Source organism: Heterocephalus glaber, unplaced genomic scaffold (genome assembly GCF_053883595.1).
Source record: "Heterocephalus glaber isolate CG9 unplaced genomic scaffold, H.glaber_assembly_v1.0 deba00001481, whole genome shotgun sequence".
Classification (NCBI taxonomy): Eukaryota; Metazoa; Chordata; class Mammalia; order Rodentia; family Bathyergidae; genus Heterocephalus; species Heterocephalus glaber.
This window is the reverse complement of record NW_028258317.1, coordinates 27,068,845-27,091,759: the sequence shown is the minus strand read 5'-3', so window position 1 is coordinate 27,091,759 and position 22,915 is coordinate 27,068,845. Positions and strand designations below refer to the sequence as shown.

Sequence of the window (22,915 nt, the reverse complement as noted above, 5' to 3'; positions counted from 1 at the left end):
CCCTTGCTCCTGGGTAGGAAGGATCAACATAGTGAAAATGGCCAAAGTTCCAAAACTGCTATATAGATTCAGTGCAATCCCAATTGAAATCCCAGCAGCATACTTCAGGGACCTTGAGACAACAATCCAAAAGTTCATTTGGAATAAGAAAAAACTCAGAATAGCAAAAGCAATTCTAAGTAACAGAGACATGGCTGGGGGTATCACAATATCCAACTTGAAACTATAGTTCAAAGCTACTGTGATAAAACCAGCTTGGTACTGGCAAAGAAACAGACCTGAAGATCGGTGGAACAGGTTAGAAGATGCAGAAACAATGCCAGACACACTCAGCCACCTCATCTTTGACAAAGGAGCCAAAAACCCTCACTGGAGGAAAGATAGCCTCTTTAATAAATGATGCTGGAAAAACTGGGTTTCAACTTGCCAAAGATGAGACCTAGAACTGTATCTCTCACCATACACTAAACTAAAATCAAAATGGATCAAAAATTCTAAATATTAAAACAGAAATAGTAAACTGGCTGGAAAAGAATTTCAGTTGAACTTTTGAAGACATTGTTATAGGAAGAGATTTCATTAACGAAACCTCAGTCACACATGAATTAGCACAAAGAATCAACAACTGAGATCTGATCTTATTGAAAATTCTTCTGCACAGCATGACAAACCAACAATAGCATGAAGAGACAACACAAAATGTGGGAAACATTTTTTATCAGCTGTTCCTCAGACAAAGTTCTACAATTGAGAATATATAAAGAACTTACAGAAATCACATCTCCAAAATTTAAAGACGCAATTCAAAAATGGGCATTTGAAATGAACAGACATTTCTCACACAAAGAAGTAGACATGGCAAATAAACTATAAAAAAATGTTCAACATCACTGGTCATTCAAGTGATGCAAATGACAACAATGCTGAGATTCCACCTCACTCCAGAAAGAATAGCTGCTATTATGAAATCAAACAACAACAGATGCTGGTGGGGCTGTGGGGAAAGAGGAACACTGCTCCACTGCTGGAGGGAGTTTAGACTGGTGCAAACACTGTGGAAATCAGTATGGAGATACCTCAAAGAACTAGGACTGGAAGTCCCATTTGACCTAGCTCTTCCCCTGCTGGGGATCTTCCCCAAGGAATTAAAAGAATCATACCACAGTGATATATGTGCACACAGGTTCATAGGAGCACAGTTTGTAATAGATAAATCTGGAAACGGCCCAAATGCCCATCAACTGGAGACTGGATCAAGAAAATGTGGGCTTTTTTAAATAAAATGGAGTACTACTCAGCCATCAAAAATGAGAAACTAGGGACATTTATTGCTAAATGGATTCACATTGAGGCAATACTCTTAAGTGAATGAAACAGGACACACATGTGCAAATACCAAATAGTTTCTCTAGTGTGAGAAATTGAAAGTGTAAATAAGGACTAAAAGGTATAACAGATAATGTGAAATAGGAAGAAAAGGGGCAAGGGTGAGGGGAAAGTGGGAGGGGTAGGGGAAAGGAAAGAAAGAAATGGAATTAATATGAGAAAATGAAAAAATGGAAACAAAGTCTTTGTAAATAAGGAGGGATGGAAGGGTTGAAGGGAGGGCAGAGGAAGGGGGAAAAATAATAAGAACCAAGAAAGTATGTAAAGGTGTATATCTGCAGTGATGAATGTCATTGTATTGTACACCTAAAATGTACCAATAAAAGAATATACAAAAGAAAAATAAATAAAAATAAATAAATTGGCAAAGTAAGAGAGAGAAACAAATCTCATATTTAATATAAGGAAAATAAATTTGCTTTGAAATGATTTACATTCCATTCTTATACATTTTACATGGTACTCAAAATATAATATTTGCAGAAATTTTAAAAGAATAAATAATTTTAAAATGTACAATATTCCTAATGTTATTTACTTAACTTATGTTTTGATATCTCTGAATCTCCCTTGTGATCACACACAAACACACACACAAAAGCTCTTTCGCATAATCTTCACGTTTCATAGTCTGGCTAAGATATCTTTCCAGGCTTATCATCACACCTTTCATAATAGGTACATTACTAGGTGGAGAATACAAACATATCTCCATCACAATATATTTGTGATTCCCTGAGTTAGTTATACATTTCCTGATATATCAATCTACTACTGTTCATCCTTTACCGATTCTCATTTGCTCCAGGGATTTTATATGTGGCAAGGTATCTAAACATCAAAAAATGTGGTGTCTACTTGGAAGAAGACTCTGGCCCTTATATGTGTCCTTGAGAAGATTGAGTGCCCTCTTTTGTTCCTTTCCTTTACTTATAAAGTAGAAGTACAAACCAATTACCTCATGAAATACTCATGGATTAATCAATAACTACATTTAAAATGCTTGCTATAATCTGACTTATCTATTTTTCTCATTATTATTATTGATTCTTTTCTCATCCATAGTTGACCATTACCTACAATTATCTCCTTCATTTTATATTTATTCATTCACTTCTTAAGACTCAACATATTTATTGGTATCCTTCAATGTACCGGATGCCATGTGATTCACAGAAGATTCAACAGTGAATTAGATGGAAAAAGCTTTGGCCTCAGGAATCTTATATTACAGCGGTAGATACATCCAACAAATACCAAATTAATATTTATTTTTGTTAAACTTTCTTAACTTTGGAGGTTTTTCTTTATTTTGATTTTACATTAATGTTAGTGCTACTGAATGTGTGTCCAAACACATAATTCCAGAACAAATATAAACTTCTATAAAACAGAAATTTTTATTTCCTATACAATTTATGCATGAGGAAAAAATTAAGAACTGAAATGTTCAAAGATAAATCAGTACATAATAATAATTCTCATATGGATTATATTTTATCCTATACAAGTTTGATTTTCTCTCACTTCATGATTTTTAAAAATATGGCTCACTATTTAATCCACTAATCCATACTTTGTTAGAAGGGATCACAAAATAAATGTGCTTATATTAAAGGATTATTTATTATTCCATGCAAGAAAAGGTTAGCAAAGATTCGATTGTGTGCAAACAGGTGGTTATACAACATGAAGTTATGAGCCCTCTTGAAATTTCTGAACATTTATAATGTATTTATAGAAGGAAGAACTTCTATTTATTTCTTTTGTCAACATTCTATTTGCATTTAGTATCAGTTGTGTTTTGTCTTTTTTACTTATTTCAAGCGGACCCATAGAAGTTAAATATGCACCACATTCAATGGGTGTGGGAATTCTTTAAAATGGTGTATGAAAAACAACTTCAGTTTATGAGAAAGACTGAGTATGCTAGATATAGTAGCTCTGTCCCTTGAGATCTCTTCTTCTCACTATGTCTGTATCTCAGCAGGATGGTCTTCCAGTTTCTCACTCAGTTCAGCAAGCACGGAATAAAAAATGTTCTGAGTAGAGCAGACTAGTGTTGCTTTGGAGTATTCTTTCTGTCCTGGCCAAGGCTAGCTTTGAGTTACCCAGAGCCCACACTGGGAAAGAAGGCCCCATCTTTGGTTTGATGCTTTGCTATTTCATTTTATAATTCTCCATAATTTCTGAACAAGGGACCAATCACATTCATTCTGCACTGGATCCTACAAATTATGTTGCCAGTTCAGCTCTGGTCAACTGATTAGGGGTGGACTGAGTCCTTTGCTGGAGAGTTTGCTCCTATGTGGTGTCTCTGTTTACTCATACTTCCATGTGTGTATGTTCTGGAAATGAGTCTCCTTTTTCTTTCTCTTCATGCTAAGTTTGATAACACAGGCCCATTTTGTGCTAGTTTTTGGAAATGCACTATCCTTAGTGCTTTTTCTATGTCCTTCTTTTAAAACTCACGTCTTTTTTTGTGTTTGAGATATTGCAGATTGAATCAAGAACCTTCGTTTTATTTATTTATTTATTTTTTAATTTTTGAGACAAGGTCTTGTTAAGTCACTAAGTTTCCCAGACTGGGGTCAAAGTTGCCATCCTCAAGCCTTAGTCTCCCAGAGTGCTGGGGTTACTGACATGTGCTGCTATACCCAGGAAAATGCACAAGGTTTAAAACTGTATTAATTTTCCCTTATTATATGTGGTACACTCTTCAATTTATCCTAATTTTTGTACAACATCTATTGGTAGCTAGAACTCTAAATGTGAAAAATAGGAAGAAAGTTTGCCCCCTAGTGTACATAATAAATCTAATGCTGCAAACAGCAAGCAAGAATAAATAGGGTATTAACCAGTATTTCCCTTAGAATTTCTAAACTATATATATTAAAGTAGAAACATTCCTAAGGATTGAGAGCTACGTCCTCGGATATGAAAATGTTTTATCTTCTTTGCCAATGATGCCCCTGAAAGAGGTATGGGAAATACTCTGCTTTCCCTTATCCCTAAATGCTAAATAGATAATTGAATTATCTTCCTTTAAGTAAAGTTGTCTATATCAGAGACCTCATATAAGTTCTGTCTTTGTGTACTCAAAACACTAAACAAAAGATACATGATGAAGCCATAGGGTACTGGGAATATGCATATGTAAACTCATGAGACTCAAGAGAAAAAAAAACACATTATAAAGAAATAAATATATTAAATATGTGGTTTAATATAGTTTAAAAGAGCATCAAGACATAGATATCTTAGTGTTCCCCTTGCGTGAGCAATATTTTGGATTTTTAAGTACTAAATGCATGTAGCTAACAATGAGGAAATTACTGGCCTGAAGAAATTTCTAAGGTGATCAATTTCAATTCTTAATCTGGAGAATCCCTCTTACAAAAAAGAATATATTAAACATATGAAGGAAGCACTATTGTGATAACACATTATGTTTGCATTAAGTATAAAACTTTCAATATGCTGCATTTATCATCTCATTTACATGTGATAAAAATACTGTGCAAAATTGTTTTTATATTAAATTCTCTTCATCATATATTTTTAAATAATAGATTAAAGATGAAGCTATGTTCCAACCATTACTCTGTATTAATACACTTTAACTCATTCATATCCATAACAGTTTTAAGGACAGAGATTACTATTACTATTATGTATATGGAAAAACTGAGGAATAGGGTATTTTCTTATTTCCTCAAGATCACAAACATCACACTTGATAGGTTTTACAAAACATCCCCTTAACAAAGTTGCCTATGCAACTATGCAAATGAGTGTCCATATTTCATGTTCTATCTAAGGGATTTCAGGGTATATTTTATTGCAGATATTTTTTATCTGCAATCTATTTTACTCACTTAAAAGGTTACCCCTCAAATGATGCAACTGTATTTTTAATCCCAAAAATATCTGTTAGTAGGTAATTCATTGTCTTTAATCTTTGAGAAAAAGAATGAATCTTTGCTCTTGTCTTGGAAATAATTTGAACATGAAAGAAGCTCCCAGAGAATATAGTGGGGAGCCCAAGACTGAGCCTTGAGAAAATGTCAAAGTTAATGTGGAGGTTTAGCCAAAAAGAAAGATCAAAGCAATATGGGTGATGCTAGAGCATAAAAATTAACAGAAAAGTGGAAAAAAGATTTGGAATTTAGGTTATCACTTAATAAACTCAGATTTGAAATATTTTATGGTGGGATTTAAAAAGACAATTTGAAAAAATATGCTATCTTTCAAAACTTTTACTAAATCCTATTATTTAATCATTATGCTCCACAAAATCATTGGTAGTACAAGGAAATATAATGTGTAGAAAGAATGGATGATGTTTGACAGAATTTTTAAAAAATCAAAATGAATTCTTAATTTAAAAACACTAGTAAGAGAGTTTAACTCTAGAGTGGATCAATTAAGACAATTCTAAATATTCCCAATGGAATTCAGTATTGTGAACCACAATGATGGAGAATTGTTTGGCAAGGAAGCCCACTCATTTTGAACCTCTTGTAACTTCATTTTACTTTCCCAACTCAACAAAAACTTTTCTTCTGGCAGGACTAATAACTTTTTATGAAAAAACCATAAGTATTCTACACAATATTATATTATTCAATCTGATAATGCAGTGACACAGTCACCCAATGTCTATTTTAAATTATCTACTTCTTAGCTTTCAGGATAACTGTTCTGGTCTCCTTCCTATTTCAATGATTCAAATTTTCTTTTCCAAATTCTCCAAAAAATAATTTCCACTTAAAAGATTATCATCAGTCATTCATCCATCATCCAGTCACTCAAAGCACAAATCTGTGTTAATTGGATGAGGTATAAATGACTGAAAATGGTTCAAGGAATATTTAGGGCAGAGAAAGGACATCCTGTATTTTTAAGCAAATGTGAGCAGTCCAATTTGTCTAGAATAGTTGTTATGAATGTGTCATGAGGCTGCTGTGTATCTATATTTTGTTTCACTAAAGAGAAAGATAAATTTTTCTAGCAATAAGAGCTGTGAATCTATAAGAATCATTGACTCTCCTCTTGATAATGTAACATATGTTAGTAAGACAAATTTTATTTCAAGAATTTTAAATAGGTCAGTGAGACATCTCATATCTGTAAGATGACAAAACAGTAGGTAATAACAGTAGAAAATTTTTATCAAATACTTTAGGCATTATTAGACTATACTTAATCACTTCTGTGATTAGTGTTGTTTGAAATATAATGTTACATTTTTGAGTGTGTAATCAAGAACCCTTGATTTTGAGAGTGTGTCACATATCCAGAGAAGTAAATAATTTATGGTATACTCTAGAGTACATGCAATTGTAATTGAAGTGAGCAGAGTTTAGTCTTCAATGAAGGCCCTTTGGGTTATATTAGATCATGCTCCATGTTAGCATGAAGTAGACACTGAAAATTTTTAAGGAAGGGAGAAAGCTGAAGAGTTCACATTGGAGAAAAAATAATTTAAATAGATGCATGAAGAGGAAATTTCTAATTTAGAAGTGTTAGAAATCAGATCTAAATCCTTTTTATAGCTTGAGAAATGAATGCAGTACTTGATTAATAAATACATTAACACTAAGAGGGTGAACATGCTGTTTCTTTACCTGGAAAAAATGTGTATTATGGAGTATTTGAAATTTTGGTTTTCATTTACAGTATACATATATATAATTATAACATATATAAACTACATATTACAACATATATATATAACATGTAGTTGTATATTTTATATATACAAGTTTTATTTATACTAAATGCTTATTCAAAAGTAGCTTGGAAAATGTTTCCAAAATGTTGACTATCAGAAATGAATGTCAAATCTGATAAAGTTCTTTACATCCTATTTCAGCTTCATTTTTTAGGTGAATGTGAAATTTTTACATCATATTTATAATTTTTAAAACATCTTTCCTCAATTCACATGTCTTAAAATGACAGTTTTGGCTTCCAAGCAGTTTATCTTTAGCATTTATATTATTTAATTGCCAAGTAACTCTGAAACAGCTATTGTTCCATCGATTCCTATTGGAAAAACAGTCAATATCACTTTCTATCTGTGTTCACTAAATGGATCATGTTATTGTTGTTGTAGGTTGTTTGAACCAATTATAATGAGGAAAGAGTAGAGCAATCCTTACTTTAGTTTATGTATTTGAGATTGCTTTAGAAAGTAATTTCATATAGTCCTTATAAATTTCAATAAATAATAATATTTTGTTGTTTATAAAAATCATTTACACCTACTATGATTTCCTACCTAGTACTGGATATCTATATTTCTTTTTATATAAATATAACAATACACAAAGAGACAGCCACACTTTATAGATATCAACTAATTGTATACAAGCAATATCTAGAACCTGTTGAAACTTTTGTACATATTATGTGCTGGAAAAAATATGCAGCTAGAGTAACACATTGATATAACTTTTACTTGAAAGAATCAAAAGTTTCAATTTTGATAATAGGGAGTCAGTGAAAAAAATATATTAGCCAAATGCTCTTATTTCCTAAATTTTAAGGCAACCCTCATTACCCATATAATTTTAGAGTCCAGAGAGTCTGTGCATATTAATGATTATATATAGCTTTTTACCTAGCTATTACTATTTTTAAATGCAGTGACAAGGGATGAAAAACTCTAATAAGGAAAGTTTTGTTATGTGTCTTTTTTAGGCAGTGGATCTTTGACAGAGCAGCAGAAGAGAAAGTGTTTTTACCAAAAGGTACTGGAAAGATTGAAAATAGATATGAAAAAAAGTGAACATAGACAAAGAACCTACATCTTTCATAAGAATTGACTCAAAATGGATAACATAATCCAATGTAAAATACAAAATGATAAAGCTTCTCAGGATTTTGCAATGAAATTTTTGATAAAAAACATAGACTGGATGAAAGAATAAAATGATGATTTGAACTTTATTAAATCTAAAGACTTCTGCTCTATGATAGACACTATTAAGGAATCAAAAGATTAAACTATGAGCCTTACAAAATATTTGAAAATTATATGCCCAATAAGGGGCTCATTTCTAAAATACACAAAGAATTCTTAAACATCAGCATTAAAAACACCTACTAAAAATGAGTCAAAGTTATTAATAGTTACCTCATCAAATAAATATACATATCAAAAATAAACACATGAACAGTATTAAACTTAATTTCTTAGAGAATTTCAAATTTTAAAAAATAAAATATATGTTACACTTATTACAATATCAGAAAACAATAAAACTTGGTAGTACCAATTGTTTCCAAGGTTGCAGAATAACTCATTCATTACTGATGGGAAAGGAAAATGCTATAACTTCTTTGGGAGACAGTTCATCATATAATATATTACAGTCCAGTAATAGCAACTTTAAATATTTTCCCAAATGATTTGAAAATTTAAGTGCATAAATATGCATACATGTGAATGTGTGTAGCAGACTTAGTTGTAATTATCCAATAGTGGAAGCAACCAATAGGTAATGGATAAACAAATTGTGGTATATCCATATTATGATTTTTTCATTCCATGATTAAACTGTAGCTATCAAGTGATAGCTTAATATAAAGTGCTCTTAAATGCATATCACTAGGGAAATAAGCCAGTTAGAAAATTTATATTTATATAACATTGGAGAAAAGACAAACTATAAAAATGGAACACAGATTAGTGATTTGCAGGGAGTGGTGGGAGTGAAGAAATAGGTGAAAGATGAGATTCTCAAATTCTTTTTTGATTATTTTTATTTTATGAAAAAATAAAAAATTCATAATCAAATCATAAGAGAATAACAGTAGTTATTACACTGTGTATCGTTATCTTCGAAGTAGTTACTCAGTACATACAGGACGTAACCAAAAAGATGCTTACAAAAAAGAAACATAAAAACATAAACTTTCTTTTCAATGAACTAAGATAAACTGTTAGTATAAATGAACATATACTGAAACACTTTAGACTGCAGAATGTGTAATTTTTATAATACTGTAATGAAAAATTCATAATACCATTTACTTGCCAAGTCCATAACTTATGTCAACCTTAATGTTTGTAAATTAAAAATGACGTTATTTGGGACCTCGGGAGATCACAGAATGGAGGGTAGAATGTGACACCACTGACTGTGCTCCAAATTTATGAAACAACCTGAATAAAGAGGATAATGGGATAAAGCTGTTGACTTAAGTACTTTGACAGTGAGTCAAGTAGATTAGACCAAAGGGAAAAGGAGCTTCATATAAGCACTAGGTGAAATTGATAGTGTTGCTTTCTATAGGAGTAAGGTTGACAATTTCAAGGAAGCTATACATGAATACTGGTATGAAACTTTTAATTAAATGAATATTAGATGATGGGAGCCATGTTTCTCAATTTTAAATAAATAAAGGGTAAAAGGTAAAGGGCAAACATAACCAAATGCTAAAGCTAAAATGATCCATGTAGCAACAGAGTTAGAGACATTATTGTGAACACAAGCTTTGTGTATAATGAATATGCATGTTTATGTATATAAGGTGTTTTTATATGTGTGCAGAAGCACACAAACATATATGATTGTATTCGTGTATAAAAATGTAGGTTAATATATACACATATATGGTATGTCTTGCTCCATTAGCTGAAAGACCCTAAAGCCACTGGTAACAAACACACCTAATGCACAGATCTTGGTTTCTAATATTATTCTTTAGTAAGTGGATCAGAACTCCTTGGAGAAAATGATCATTTTATGATTGGGAGAGGAAAATATAAAATGATCTGATGTGTTTTGGTGTCTAAAACTAAAGAAGTGCTAAAAGAAAGAACAATCCATTTAATACATAAACCCTGAAAGGTGGTGGTACGTCAAAGGGACACAAAAGACAACCAAAAGTGCTTCCAAGGACTGCAGTTGAAACAATTTCATCAATAAAATAAAGCAGTATTGGATTATAGTCCAAAATATAAACTATATACCCATGAGTCTACATTGATATAAATTATTGAATTAGAAGACCCACAAGAGAAACTTTCAATCTTCTGAGCAGCAGAGACATAAATAATGTAGACATTTAACCCTAGAGAAGATATATCGTAACTTCCATTTCTTTAAATCTAGACAGTACAGAGAGGCTTTCTCCCAAAGAGCACATTTTGAAAGAGAAAATATAATATTATTGCGTAAAACAACATTAAACAGTAGCTCAGCCAGGCAGGTGACTAAGATTAATTTACATTGTGATAACACAGTATTTATCCCTCATCCACCTGATGAAAATGGAACTTTATCCCTTTGAGATTCCTAGTGTTGTTAACTCATTAGTTTTTGTTAATGAGGTAATCTCATTATAAATAATGTTATAATATATAATGATTTTATACATTACATGTATCTGTCTATCCATCTACAACTTATCAAATTTGTATATAAGAATATTGTACTGACTTGAGAATTCTTAAAATATAAAATGAAATACTCTATGTTTTCTCTAATCATTACTTGTATTGTTATTATGTTGAAAGCACTTTCTAATTCAAATTGAAGTTTTGCCTTTGAGCTTTGAGTCACTTAGAAATGTATTCTTTAGTTTCCAAGTATTTTCAAATTTTCACATATAATTCAGTAATTACTTTGTTGTTTAAAATAATTGTAATCAGAGGATATCTTTTTTTATGATTTAAACAATTTTAAACCAATTGATTCTTGTTTACTTGAGGAAAATGTGGTTTATCTTGGTAAATAAATGTTCCATGTACACTTGAAAGAAATATGTGTTCTTCTATTGTTTCTTTAAGTATTCTATGAATGTCAATAGGCTGTTATTTAGTGTTGTTTAAGCTTTTAATTTGGTTTCTGACTCTTATCTCCTTTAGAGACACAGTAGTATTAAAGGTGCTTGTGTTGAAATATGCCTATACATGTGGATTTGACTATTTCTTTTTTAGATTTTATATGCTTTGATCTTACAAGTTTGGAAACTCTTCTACTAGGAAAATTAACACTGAAGATTATTATTATGTCTTCTGGAGTATTACCCTTATGATATTATGAAATGTACTTCTTTGTTTCTGATAATGTTCTTTGCTCAGAAACTGCCGCAGTATTATGTAAAACTAAAAGAGCTAATACAATATTTCTTTTTAATACAGTTAGCACAGAATCTTCTTTCATCCTATTAACTTTAAGCTATTTGGATCTTTATATTTAAAATGAACAACATATACTTCATGTGATTGCTATGTTAACCATTTTTCTACTTAATTCATATTTGTCCTGTCTGGTTTTTGTTCTCTTTATATTTTTCTATTACTTTTTGGATTGAGTATAAAGTTTTTCTATGACTCTTCCATTGAGTTACTAGCTGAACTTCCTTTTTAAATGTTTGTTTTATAATTTATTAAGTATATAATTAAAGTATCTCAACAGCCTCAAATGATATTACAGTATTGTATATAATGAATAATACTTTCAAATCATATATTCATATTTTTCTCCTAGAGAATATGTTTTTTCACTCATTTAATTTTTCAAAAAAATATACTCTTCAGAAAATTATTTCCTTTAAAATGTTAATTATCTTTAAAGTTAAATTTTAGAAATAAAAATTCATATTTATTACAATTTTAATATTCCATATTACTATTTCCAGTGTTCTTTATTATTTTTTAAGTCCACGTTGTTATCAGGTAGCATTTTTCTACTTAAATGACTGCCATGCTGTTGGTCTTCTAGGAGTGACCTTTCTCAGAAATCTTGTTTCTCAAATTATCACACTTTTGCCTTTTCTTTTGAATAATAATGTTACTGAAAATAGAATTCTAAGTCAATACATTTTTTGAAATAATTATTTCAGTACTTTGATGATGCTCCTGTGCTGTTCCCTGGTTTTCATTATTTCAAAAAAGAAATTAATTGTTATTTTTGTCTCTGTTCTGGGAAAACGTAAAAGTTTTCTCTTGAGTTCTTTAAAATTTGCTTTTTAAGTGCTTGCTTCAGCAGCGCATATACTAAAATTGGAATGATACGGAGAAGATTAGCATGGCCCCTGCGCAAGGATGACACACAAATTCGTGAAGCGTTCCATATTTTTTTTTAAAAATTACTTTTTAAATACACTTAATTTAATTAAGATGTTCATTTGTGTGTGTTTTTTTCTTTCTTCCACTTGGGTTGATTGACCTTCTTGAACCTACATATTTCTTTCATATATATTTCCAACAAATGTGAGAAATTGTTGTTATTCTTTCTTCCAGTAATATTTACTGCCCCTATCTTTCTCTGAAAGGTACAGATATTTTATAGTGTTTTGAGATATCTTACAGTTTTCTAATGCTTTGGTGTTTTTCTCCATCTTCTTTCAGTTTAAATCCTAAATATAATATTATTATGTCTTCAATTTTATAATTTCTATGTAATGTTTCTTATGTTGTTTACCATATCCATTGCATTTTATATATCTTTTATAACTTTATGTCTAGAATTTCTATTGCTTTCTTTTCTTATTTGCCACGTCTCTCCTTAGTTGACTAATGCTTTTCTCTGGTTTATTGAAATAACATATCTGTTATAGATCTTTTCATATTTTCATGTATTAATTTTATCATCTATGTCAGTTTAGCTTTATTAATTTTTATCTTCCTCATTAGTTGTATTTTTCTGCTTCTATGCATGCCTGATTTTTTTCTTAGATGCCAGACATTGTGAATTTAATTTTTTATCCGTGTCTTTTTATTATTATCAATAGTTTTAAGCTTTGCCTTGGGGAACAGTTAATCGTAAACTGTTTCAAAGTTTTATTTCAAATTTTATCATTTCAAGTTATTTTATGTGAGGTTAGTATAATGTCTTAGTCAAAAGCTTCTTACTCTACAACTGAGGCAGTACAGTTCTGAGGTTTTGAAGTAGCTTATTATTAAGAGGTGTCCTTAGTTCTTAGAAAAGTGAACACTATCCAGTCATGTGGGGGCTACCTATATTATTAATCCTGCTCAATTAATGGCATTTCTTTTCTACTTTCAATGATTTGTCTATGTGTACATACTTACCTGTATTTGGTGGATGACTCAAAGAATGCTCTAAAATTTCTATGGCTGCCACTCTAAGCTTCATGTTCTTCTCTAATACTTTGCCCCTACCTATTACCTTGATCTCCTCAAATTCTTAGCTCTATGTCAACTTGATGGGTAACCTAAGAAGCTCTGGGCTTTCCCTCCCCCTCCCCTGGGTTTTATTTTTGCTTATCAGATTTTCCTACTTTCAAAGATTATTGCCTTGAATTCCTTTGTATCCAATATGTAAGCAAGCAGTGTTTCATATGTTTTTCTAGGGTACTGTTTATTTTAGAAGGTAATAGGAATCTATTCCTTCATATTCTAACTTTCTTAGATGTGAACATGCACACTTCTTTAAGAATAGAAATCAACTTTATTATATCAACATAGTAAAATTTTGAAGTATTTTAATCATCTAGCACCAACTTTTACATATATATATTCTTAGAATATGTCAGCACATATGAATGATCCAGCATATATAAACTACCAGTGAGTTTCAATGAGACCTCATTCAGCAATTATGCTTTAAATAATTAATAATATTCTGAAACTTTTGTTTAGAATATTGATTAGAATTTTTTATTCTCTCCTTAATAAAAGTTAGCTCTCATTTGTTTAAGTAACAAAGCTAGAACTTTCTGATTCTTATATCCAAAAGGGCAAAATTTTCTATTTCCAGAGTTCTTGTGCCTTCATTGTTAATGAATGTTATTTAATCAAGATGATTCTATGATATGTAAAAGATTGTAGCTGAGAATCCAAATTAACTGGGTTACAAAATAATAGTGAAGACAGTTTTTAAATGATAATAATTGTAAAATAATATTATCATAACATCATAATATAATATACAAAATATTATACTATAATATTAGTAGATGTGAGAGAAAAGTCAAGAAGCTATTGTATGTAGACTATCATCATTCTTTATTGGGAAATTTGAAGACTTATTAATCATTTATGACAGGGGATACCTGTTACTTTTCAAGTGTTGATTACTTTTCTTTATAAAGATATATTATTTTAGAAGAATTACATGTACAAGATACAATTTTTCCTGAGGCTATCTCTTTACTGTAATTTGTGAAGAGAGAAAAATTAAGTCAATATAGCTACTGTGTATATATTTCCCTTAAACCCACTTTTGAAAATCCATGCCCTTGGCCATTTAGTATTTCAAGGGACATCAGAAGAAGTTTCAAGCCCAGGACTATTGATTCTGAAAAGTGAAGAGGAATGAAAAGAAGATCAAAGACACAGAACCAGCCAGAACTACAGATAGTTATAGAGAGACAGATGCAAAATACTGACTTCCTCATTGGAATTCCACCCAAAATTTTAGAACAAGATAACTGGGTTACATTCCAAGATTCACACTAAAAATAGGGCTTGCATATAAATTTCCATTGCTGGTATATTATTACAGAAACTAGCTTTGGCAGCACTAGGGAAAGCAGGGGCTCCACACTTCCTCAGGGCCTGTGTGAAGGATTGCTTTACTCTATAGTTTGCTGAGAAGCCAACATGACTCCCGTGAATGCTGGAAGTCATCCCTGAAAAAGTGCCAAGGATGTTAAACAAGCTTCACATTGGGAGAATCTAAGATAGAGTGATCATAACATCATTAGATTTAAAATGTTCATAAGGCTAAGTTCTAAAGGAAGCAATACAAAATTATTATTAATTACTTAAAAAATGCCAACTGAGAGGACAAAGTGATTTAGACAATGCTTATCAGAAATGTAACATTTGCAAAATCAATCAAAAGAGAAAACAAAATAGGAAGAATTTATCAAGCAACTAATAAGAAAAGAAGAAAAATATTACTTAAGGAATTTTATTAATCTGGCTGTGTTTTAAAAGGTTTAATAAGGATTTAGGAAACAAATAAAACATTGTTGAAACCTACAAAAAGTAAGTGAGTCAGATAAGCAGCTGTATTACTGAAATTGAACAGATTAGCTAATATCTTCCAGTTAAGAATTTAAAAGTTCTTACGGTTTAAGTTCTCCCTAGATTGCTTCTTTTCTGATTGAGGTTTAAGGAAATCTGTTTTTGTGGATAAAGTCTGATCAGGGTCGGCCCACATTGTAGCCCACATGACTTAAATTAAGCATTATTGGATTAACCTCATTTCCTAGAACTATAACAAGGAAAAACCTCGGGAGACTCAGTTTTAAACTTCCTTTAAAAAAGGCTAACATAACTTAGTGAGTTAATATAATAATCCCACCTTTATTCGTTTGTAATTAAAATGAACAAATTATAGTGAGTTTTTCTATATTGCTATAGGAAATGTTTTCTCAAGGTGAAGTAAAGGGTATTTTGCGAAGTGGGAATATAATTTAATCAACACTTTCTTGAAAACAAAAGTGATCAAAATATGTTCTTGCAGGAAAGAAGCAGTAGAGGCTCTAAGAAAAATAAAACAAAACAACAACAACAAAACACAATTGGAAAAACAAATGCAAGGCAACCTAGGGATATTAGCTTTCTGGGTAATTAGAATGGACAAAGGAGGATAGTAGTATTGGAAATGATTTGCTGGAAAACTAGACTGAAATATAAGAAAGGCAGCACTGCTTAAATGATCAAATTTTTGGTCAAAGGTTTTTAAAAGATATATATTATTATATTTTTAAAAGAATGTGTTTGACTAATTTTTAGAAAACTCAGAGATATTTGTGTTTTCATTACCTCTTAAACGGAACTTTTCAAAGAAGTTGATTATTCTGAGTTTTTACATGGAATTTTTGTAAAAGAATGGGTATAAATTACATGAAAATCCCAAATGATTACTTGATATCTGAATTTAAGCAATTTATATAAGAAATGGAAACCACAATGCACAAACAGAATTCTAAAGTTGGAACTGGTTTGTTATCTTTACCTCAAATATGATTCAAAAGAAATAAAAATTACATTTCCAAGTAAGATTCGATAAATCATGTCATAGAAATAAGTGTGATATTCACTGATATCTGAAATTTAATTTCTATTAGAATGGAATATTACAAAGAATAATTGTGAGACTAAAAACACATTGTGGGAATTTGACAGGCAACTGACTTCTACTCAGTTTGTTTTTGCCATACTCAGCGTACTAACCCAAACACTTCTATCTACACTACTATGAAATACTTTCAAATTATGAGATTGAACTTGGTCTACAGCAGGATACTCAGTGACAGAATTAAAATTATTTGCTGCCTTTCTCAAGAAATATAATATTTCTCTGCCAATTAAGCATTAGGCTTGAATATCTAACTTGCTCTAATTATGAAATCTGAGACCACTTTACATATACTAAATGTGCTTAAAGTGCGAGCTCATAATGTAACATATTTTTATTTCTCTCTCTTTTTCCAATGTAGAATATGACTGAATTTGGGTCCATGTAAAGGCATATATGGAAGAGAGTAGCAATGGACCACCCAGGAAAAAAAATACAAAAATCATTTCTATTTTTTATGTCTGAGAGGTAGGAAGATGGATATTCAAAGTGGACAGTAGTTTGGGAAAAAATATTGTTTTTAGCTGGGTTAAGCAGCAAATCTGATGTGTTGAAAGTTTGTTGTTTTTATTTTATAACCTAAAGCCTAGTTTCTTTGTACTAATACAATTAATTTCTCAAAATCAATGCAATGAAAATTATGTGAATTAAAAATAAATAAAATTCCAGAAGACTGTTTTTCTTTTTTGTGGAGGAGGGGAAGGAAGTCAAACCAGTCAGAAAACTTATACAATTTGTTTAATATACATTTAACATATGCTTATTTAATGCAAGGTAATTAGGATAAAAATTGGATAAATGAGGACTTCTGTTTTTAGTATGACTTACAGAAAGTCATAAGAGAACGTCAATCTTACATTAAAATAAAAAACTAGTGAAATATATGTATACGTGTGTGTGTGTGTTTGTGTGTGTGTGTGTGTTCATTGGGGAATAATAAGCTACCAATGGAAAAATAGCTCCTTAAGAATTCCATCAAAAATATTGAAAGGAGGCCCCGGCATTTAGCTCAGTAGTTCTGCCACCTGCCTTGCAAGCACAAGGTCCCGAATTTGATCCCTGGTACCAAAAAAATATATATAAATATTGGAAGGAGAACCCGGGAAGAAGGCTGCCTGGACAACAGCACAGCGGGTGCACAGATCCCAGCCAGGGCCCCACCCAGACACCAGCTTCTTGGGTGTATAGGCCCCAGCCAAAGGCCCACCTGGAAAACAGCTACACAGGTGCACAGGCCCAGGCCAGAGGCCTGCCAAGATACCATCAGTAAGTGTGGGCAGACCCTAGCCAGAAACCCATCCAGACAACAGCAACCCAGGCAAATACAATAGTAGTGGAGAAATTCAATATACCATTGTCACAAATACATAGATAAACTAGACAATCAACAACAAAATACTAGAACTCAACAAAACTCTTGAACAAATGGATTTAACAGATATTTACAGTGTGTCTGCCCACAAAGACAGAATACACATTCTTTTCAGCTGCACACTGGTTGCTTTCCAAAATAAACCATATACTTATTCATAGAATATGTTTAAGTCAATGGAAAGGAAGTGAAGTAGTCCCCTGTATGTCATTAGATCATAGTGTGATGAAATTGGAGATCAATAGCAAAAGAAAACATAAATATTTCATAAAAACCTGGAAATTGAACACACGCTCCTGAACAATCAATGAGTCACAGAGGAAATGAAAGAAGAAATCAGACAGTTTCTACAATTAAATGACAATCCCAATAAAACATATAGGAATTTATGGGACATAATGAAAGCAGTCTTATGAGGGAAATAAATAGCAGTAAATACTCATATTAGAAAAGCAGAGTGAGGTCAAATAAACAACCAAATGGTGAATCTCAAGTTTCTAGAAAAAAAAGAGGAGGACAAACCCAAAGCTCATACAAGGGAGGAAATTATAAAGATTAGAGCAGAAAGCAATACAATGGAGATTAACAGAAGGATACAAAGAAATCAATGAAGCAGAGTTGGTTCTTCAAAAGAAGAAACAACATTGACAAACAGCCAAATGTATCAAAAAAAAAGGAAAGAAAAGGCCCAAATCCATGAAATTAGGAAAGAAAAGGGTGAAATTACAACAGACCCAGCAGAAATCCAGAGGATCATCAATACCTACATTGAGAAGCTATATGCCAATAAGATAAAGAACATGGAAGAAATAAATAGATTTCTAGATACATATGAATTATCAAAGTTGAACAAAGAAGATCTAAAAATTGTAAACAACCAAATATCAATCAATGAAATTGAAAACATAATTAAAAACTTGGCAACAAATAAAAGCCCAGGTCCTGATGGGTTCACTGATGAATTCTACAATACATTTAGAGAAGAACTATTGTCACTACTGTTTACACTCTTCAGTGAAATTGAAAGGGAAGCAATACCCCCAAATTCATTCCTAGAAGCATCACCTTAATTCCAAAAGCAGAGAAAGAACCAACCGAAAAAGAGAACTATAGACCAATCTCCCTAAATAACATAGAGGCAAAAATCCTCAGTAAGATACTGGCAAACAGAATGCAGAAGATCATCAAGAAGATCATACACCCTGACCAAGTGGGATTCATCCCAGGGTTGTAAGGATAGTTCAACATAGGCAAATCAATAAATGTAATACACTGTATTAACAGAGCCAAGGAAAAAACCATATGATCATCTCAATAGGTGCAGAAAAAGCATTCGACAAAATCCAACACACATTCATGATAAAAACCCTATAACAAATTGGAATAGATGGTCTTTATCTCAACCTGATAAAAGCCATCTATGAAAAACCAACAGCCAGCATCATACTAAATGGTCAAAAACTGAAATTCTTCACATTAAAATCAGGAACAAGATAAGGATGTCCACTATTACCACTCCTGTTCAGTATAGTTATGCACAGCAAGTAGACAAGAGAAAGAAATAAATGGAGTAAAGACCAGCAACAAAGAAGTTTAGCTGTCATTATTTGCAGATGTCATGATACTCTATATAGAAGACCACAAGAACTCCTCCAAAGTCTTCTAGCATATATAACCAAATTCAATAGAGTAGCTGGATACAAGGTCAACACAAAAAAATCAATAGCCTTCATGTACACAAACAACAGGCTCACTGAAGAAGAACTAGAGAAACAACTCCTTTCACAATACCAACCAAAAAAATGAAATACCTCAGAATCAACCAAGTGAAAGAAAACAAAGACCTCTATTCCAAAAACTATGGCATTCTGAAAAAATAGATCAAAGAGATATCACAAAATTGGAGGACATTTATTGCTCCTGGGTGGGAAGAACAAGTGTAGTAAAAATGTCCATACTTTCAAAACTGCTGTATAGATTCAGCACAAACCCAAATGAAATTCCAACAGCATATCTAACAGACTTTGAGAAAACAATGCAAAAATTCATTTGGAACAAGAGACCTATAATAGCAAAAACAGTTCTAGGCAACAAAGATAAGATAGGGGGTATCACAATTCCCAACTTGAAACTATACTACAAAGCTACTGTGATAAAAACAACATGGTACTGGAAAGAAACAGACCCGAGGATCAGTGGAACCAATTAGAAGATGCAGAAAGGACTTCAGACATACTCAGCCACCTCATATCTGACAAAGGAGCCAAAAACCCTCACTGGAGGAAAGATAGCCTCTTTAGTAAATGGCGCTGGAAAAACTGCCAACGTTTAAAACTAGACCTATATCTCTCACCATGTACTAAACTAAAATCAAAATAGATTAAAGATCTAAATATTAAAGAAGAAACTAAACTGACTGGAATAGAGGTTAAGTACAACTCTTGAGGACATTGGTTTAGGAAAAGATTTCATGAACAAAATCTCAGTCACTTGTGAACTACCGCAAAGAACTGACAACTGGGATCATATCTGATCCTATTAAAAAGCTTCTGCAGAGCAAGAGAAACCACAAGAGCATGAAGAGACAACCCAAACTGTGGGAAAAAATTTTATCAGCTGCTCCTCAGACAAAGGTCTACTATCTAGAATATACAAAGAACATAAAAAAAAAAAATTCAGACTTCCCAAATTTACAGATCTAATCCAAAAATGGGCACCCAAAATGAACAGACACTTCTCAGACAAAAAAAAGTAGAAAGAGAAAATAAACATATAAAAAAATGTTCAACATCACTGGTCATTTGAGAGATGCAAATGAAAACAATGCTGAGATTCCATCTCACCACTGAAAGAATGACAGCTATCAAGAAATCAACCAATAACAAATGCCAGTGGGGTTGTGGGGAAAAAGGAACTCTTCTCCACTATTGGTGGGAGTGTAGACTGGTGCAGCCACTATGAAAATCAGTATGGAGATATGTCAAAGAACTAAGATTAGAGGTCCCATTTGACCCAGCTATTCCCTTGCTGGATATCTTCCCAAAAGAATTAAAAGAATCATACCACAGTGATATATGTTCACCCATGTTTACAGTGCCACAGTTCATTATAGCCAGAACTTGGAAACAGCCCAATTGCCCATCAACTGGAGACTGGATAAATAAGATGCTGGGTACTTTTTAATAAAATCCAGTACTACTCAGCCAAAAAGAATGAGAAACTAAAGACATTTATAGCTAAATGAATACACATTAAGGACATACTCTTAAGTGAAATAAATAGGACACATATGTGTAAATACCAAATAGTTTCTCTGGTGTGAGAAACCAAATTCGTAAATAAGGATCAAAAGGTATTATAGATAATCTGAAATAAGAAGAAAAGGTACAAAAGGGAAGGCAAAGTGGGAGGGTTAGGGGAAAAGAAGGAAGAGAAAGGAATAAATATGAGAAAGGGAAAAAAGAGAAACAAAGTCTTTGTCAATAGGTAGGGGTGGAGGGGTTGAAAGGAGGGTGGGGGAATGGAGAAAAAACCCCTAAAATATATCATCTAAAGGTACAAACTTCCAATGATGAATGTCATCATATTGTATACATAAAATGTAGCAGGAAACTTAACAAATAGAAAAAAATTTTTGAAGGAAAAAAATTACCACTTAAGATTTTCACATCTATTTATTTAAAAAATATTGGCTATTTAAACCATATATATTAATAACATATTGAAGAATTCCATAGTATTTTTGAAAGGAAAGAATATACTATGGCAGATAAGAAGTTAACAAAATCATAGACTTCAATATTTTTATTACATTATGTATTATAATATTAATTGTAGATACACAGTAATGACTTAAAGATACATAATAAATTTTGGAACAATTTTAAAAATAATACAAAATATCTAGACCCTATCTTTACAAATGATTAAATGAAAAGCATACTCATGTTAAACAAAAGATAGTGGAAAATAAATGTTTACCATGAAAACAGAGAAATTTATCAAATAGAAAATAAGTAAGTGGAAGATAAAATTAAAAACAGCAATGTTGATGATTGCATGAAGTAAGATTGTATTAAGCATTACATTTCACCGGAAGAGGCTCTATACATCTCAGAAAAATAAGGTGCATCTGTATTCTTTGTAGAAGAAACAATCTTTAAATATAAAAGGAAAAATATTGAAAATAAAATAGTTTTAAATTATTTCCCACAAGATCATAAAAAATGTGTGTGCCTGTATCAATAGAAATAGGGATAACTGTTAAGTAAAAGATAAAAATGGACACTTCTGATGATGAAAGATCCAATTTGTGAAAAAGCATAAAAGTTCTACATGTTTATGTATACTAAAAACAAACCTTCAAAATACTTGAAGCGAAGATGCCAGAACTGAAAGGAGATTAAATAAACCTATAATCATGGTTGAAGATATGAAAGTAAAAATATACACACAAAGTTTTTAGGAATATAGAAAGAATTTTAAAAAACTATAAATATCTTGACTTGGTAGATGTTTGTAGTACATGATAATCAACAAAAGCAAAAAACATCCTTATCACATACTATACCTATGAAACATTTGCCAAGATAAGCCACATAGAGGATGATGAACATCTGCAAATATCAAATGATTAAAACATGGAGGATAGTCTCTGAACAGGATATTAAATAAGATATAAGATACAGAATTCAAAAATATTAGGAAATTAAGAAACATACTTTTAATGAACTCTGAGTCAAAGAAACATAAAACCTACAAAAATAATTTAAGGGCCCAGGGATGTAGCTCAGTGGTGCCATATCTGGCTGGCAAATGCAAGGTCCTGAGTTAGATTCCTGGTACCAAAAAAAAAAAGTTTAAATATGTTAAGAGAATTAATATAGAAATATATCAAAATGTGTCATTTGCAACTAAAGCAGTATTTCAAAGGAACACGTGGTTCTAAATGTTTATAGATAAAAAGAAAGATGTAAAATCAAACAACTTCCACTGTAGTGAAAGAAAAACAATAAATAGAAGAGGGAACTGAATAAAATTACTACTACTCACAGATGACCTGATGTAGTGCATAAAAGGA

General features: G+C 31.5%; 1 non-coding gene across 1 annotated transcript; it reads left to right on the top strand.

The window, feature by feature from the left end:
• The first annotated feature begins 12,379 nt into the window (after positions 1-12,379).
• Positions 12,380-12,486, top strand: LOC147825875 (U6 spliceosomal RNA). The gene has a single exon (XR_015440160.1). It is a non-coding gene; the product is annotated as a U6 spliceosomal RNA (small nuclear RNA).
• Positions 12,487-22,915: the final 10,429 nt, after the last annotated feature.